Below are 4,503 nucleotides of genomic sequence, written 5' to 3'. Positions count from 1 at the left end.
ACTGGGTGAACCTTTTCAGATTGTGACTCAGCTTTGCTAAAGTCCCCAATTAGAGGTGTCCAGAGTTCTTAAGTACACTCTTCTTTTTTCTTTGGACCTTGACTTTAACCGCTCAGTCTCAAGTTTTCACTTGACACCTTCACGCCACAAGCACATGGTTAGGGACAGCTTGGTTTAGCCGCTTAGACCAGAATTTTAGTCCTTTAGGCCCTCCTATCCACTGATGCTCAAAGCCTTGGGATCCTTTTCATTTGCCCTTGCCTTTTGGTTTTAAGGGTTATTGGCTTTTTCTGCTTGCTTTTTCTCTCTTTTTTTTTTCTGCAAGCTTTGTTCTTTGCTGCTTTTTCTTGCTTCAAGAATCATTTTTATGATTTTTCAGATTATCAATAACATGTCTCATGTTCATCATTCTTTCAAGAACCAACATATTTAACAATCTTAAACAACAAATTCAAAAGACATATGCACTGTTCAAGCATTCATTCAGAAGACAGAAAGCATTGCCACCACATTTAACTAATTAGAATTTCTCTTATTAAAACTCGAAATTTTATTGCCTCTTATTCAAAAGATCTACTACTTTATTCATGTTTGCTGATGATGAGAAAAATAAACTATAGCTTAATTGGAGATAAAATCAAAATAGATACTAATTACTACTATATAACTCCTAAGGTAAACTTCTATAAGGACACTGTCACAGAGTTAAGGCAGAAATTGGAAATTTACAACCTTTATTCTGGGGGAACGGGGGTTCCTCTGATCCTTGGGGTGCTTGGTCCTACAAGAGAAGACTTTTGGCGCTTTAATTCCCTTAAGTCACGCCCTTGCTCCTCTTGTTCTTTAAACATATAGGTCAGCATTTGACTGTGTTCCTTCTATTCTTTTATTATTTGCTCCATGGCTTCCCGTATCTTGGTAACAGACGTCTCAAGATACTCCCAGTATTCAGATTGAGGGATCTCTGGGAGGAATTCCTGTGCTCTCTTCTTGATGGGATCCTCCTGTGCTTGTTGTTTTTCCATTGATGCTTTGGTAATAGGCTTCTCAATTGGGATATACTCAGTTATTCCCATCCTTACTCCAGCGTCCTTGCAGAGCAGAGAAATCACGCTTGGATAAGCCAACCTGGCCTCTTTAGAATTTTTGTTAGCAATTTTGTAGAGTTCAGTTGAAATCAGCTGATGAACCTCCACTTCCTTTCCCATCATGATGCAATGGATCATCACTGCTCTTTTAACTGTGACTTCAGAACGGTTGCTAGTGGGCAACAGAGAACGCCCAATGAAGTCCAGCCATCCTCTGGCGACTGGTTTGAGATCCTCTCTCTTGAGTTGATTTGGGACACCCTTTGTGTTGGTGGTCCACCTGGCTCCAGGGATACATATGTCCTCTAGAATCTTATCCAGGTCAATGTCTGCTCTCATCATCCTCCTGTTGAAGGAGTCTGGATCATCCTTTAGCTGAGGTAGCTTTAAGATCTCTCTGATCTTGTCAGGGGTGGTATGAACAATCTTTCCTCTGACCATGGTCCGAAATTCATAGAAGGCAGTTCTAGATAGTTTTTGCTTGTCAGTCTGCCACATATTAGCATAGAACTCCTGGACCATGTTCCTTCCCACTTTCGTTTCAGGATTAGCTAGGACTTCCCAGTTCCTGATTCGAATTTGCTCCTGGATCTCCAGATATTCATCTTCTTTCAGATCGAATCTAACTTCCGGGATCACTGATCTCAGACCCATTACTTTAAGATAATGGTCTGAATGTTCTTTAGATAAGAACTTCCCTTGATTCCAAAGTGGTTTTGGAACGCTCTCTTTCTTGCCTCTTGGAGTGGGTTGTTTTCCTTTAGGAGCCATGATCTTAGTGATCTCGGATAAACACACCAAACTTAGAGGTTTGCTTGTCCTCAAGCAAAAGAAAAGAAAGGAGAGGGATAGAAGGAGAGCTAGGTGCAATTGTTGATGGAGGAGGAGGGAGGCCGAACCCAAATTTAAAGGGATGGGGGGGTGGGTTTTCGAAAAATTGGAAAAGATAAGATAAAAAGATTGAGTTGAAAAAGATAAGATAGAAGATATAGTTTAATTTTGAAAAGATATGATAGATTTTTGAAAAAGATAAATCTGAATTTTTGAAAAAGATAATATGGAGATTTGAAAAAGATATGGATTAGTTGAAAAGATTTTAGAGTGAAAAAGATAGATTTGTTTTCAGAAAAGATTTGAAAAGAGTTGGATTGAATTTGGAAAGATGGATTTTTAGAATTTAAGGATTTTAGAAATCAGGGTTCTTAACATGTTCATGTAAAAATCATGCATTGAAACATAAAATTTGAAATTAGAATGGAAATACGTGTAGAAAAATGGATTTGGCTCCTCCTTGCTCTCCTGGCGTTTGAACGCCCAAACACTGCCTGTTTTGGGCGTTCAGCGCCCAAATACTGCTCTCCTGGGCGTTCAACGCCCAGCTGTTGCCATTACTGGCATTCAATGCCCAGTGGGTGCCCATTTCTTGCGTTGAATGCCCAGATTGCTACCATTACTGGCGTTCAGCGCCCAGTGGATGCCCATTTTGGGCGTTGAACGCCCAAAATGCACTTTTACTGGCGTTTTCTTGCCAGTGAGCTCTTTTTCTCTGTTTTGTGTGCCGAGGTCTTCTGTAAATGATTATTTACCTTGTTATCAATGAACTCTATATAAACAAATAAAAATAAAAATAGAAATAGGGCAAAATGCTTAGAGGATTGTTGCCCCATGGCTGGGTTGCCTCCCAGCAAGCGCTTCTTTATTGTCTTTAGCTGGACCTTGCTGAGCTTTTAATCTAGCTTCAGCCTTGAGCATTCTTGCTCAATGTTGCCTTCAAGATAATGCTTGATTCTCTGTCCATTGACAATGAACTTCTTATCAGAATCAATATCTTGAAGCTCCACATAACCATATGGTGATACACTTGTAATCACGTATGGTCCCCTCCACCGGGATTTCAGTTTCCCGGGGAATAGCCTGAGTCTAGAGTTAAACAACAGGACCTTCTGTCCTGGTTCAAAGATTCTAGATGACAGCTTTCTGTCATGCCATTTTTTTTATTTTTCTTTATAAAGCTTGGCATTTTCGAAAGCTGTGAATCTGAATTCCTCTAGCTCATTTAGCTGGAGCAATCTTTTTTCTCCTGCTAATTTGGCATCAAAGTTTAAGAATCTGGTTGCCCAGTAGGCCTTATGTTCCAGTTCCACGGGCAGGTGACATGCCTTACCATACACGAGTTGGTATGGAGATGTCCCTATGGGGGTCTTGAATGTTGTCCTGTAAGCCCACAGAGCATCATCCAAGCTCCGTGCCCAATCCTTTCTACGGGTATTTACTGTCCGTTCCAGGATTCTCTTTAATTCTCTGTTAGAGACTTCAGCTTGCCCATTGGTTTGTGGATGATATGGAGTGGCCACCTTGTGGCGAATTCCATACCGAACCATGGCAGAGTAAAGCTGTTTATTGCAGAAGTGAGTGCCCCTATCACTGATTAGTACTCTAGGGACACCAAAGCTGCTAAAGATATGTTTCTGGAGGAACTTCAGCACAGTTTTAGTATCATTGGTGGGTGTGGCAATAGCCTCAACCCATTTTGATACATAGTCAACTGCCACCAGAATATAAGTGTTTGAGTATGATGGTGGGAAAGGTCCCATGAAGTTAATTCCCCATACGTCAAACAACTCAATTTCCAAGATTCCTTGTTGAGGCATGGCGTAACCATGAGGCAGATTACCAGCTCTTTGGCAACTGTCACAATTACGTACAAACTCTCGGGAATCTTTATAGAGTGTGGGCCAATAGAAGCCACATTGGAGGACCTTGGTGGCTGTTCGCTCACCTCCAAAATGGCCTCCATATTGAGATCCGTGGCAATGCCACAGGATCCTCTGTGCTTCTTCTCTAGGCACACACCTACGGATAATTCCGTCTGCACATCTCTTAAAGAGATAAGGTTCATCCCACAAGTAGTACTTTGCATCAGTAATTAATTTCTTCTTTTGTATCCTGTTGTACTCCTTGGGTATGAACCTTGCAGCTTTATAGTTTGCAATATCGGCAAACCATGGTGCTTCCTGAATGGCAAATAAATGCTCATCAGGAAACGTCTCAGAGATCTCAAGAAAGGGGAGGGACGTCCCTTCCACTGGCTCTATCCGGGACAGATGATCAGCCACTTGGTTCTCTGTCCCTTTTCTGTCTCTTATTTCTATATCAAACTCTTGCAGAAGCAATACCTATCTGATGAGCCTGGGTTTTGAATCCTGCTTTGTGAGTAGATATTTAAGAGCAGCATGGTCAGTATACACAATCACTTTTGATCCTACTAAGTATGATCTGAACTTGTCAATGGCGTAAACCACTGCAAGTAATTCTTTTTCTGTGGTTGTGTAATTTTTCTGGGCATCATTTAGAACGCGACTGGCATAATAAATGACATGCAGAAGCTTGTCATGCCTCTGTCCCAATACTGCAC

The sequence above is a fragment of the Arachis ipaensis genome, chromosome B5, assembly GCF_059453495.1.
Source record: "Arachis ipaensis isolate K30076 ecotype BB chromosome B5, ASM5945349v1, whole genome shotgun sequence".
In the NCBI taxonomy this organism is placed as follows: Eukaryota; Viridiplantae; Streptophyta; class Magnoliopsida; order Fabales; family Fabaceae; genus Arachis; species Arachis ipaensis.
This window is presented reverse-complemented; position numbering follows the sequence as displayed.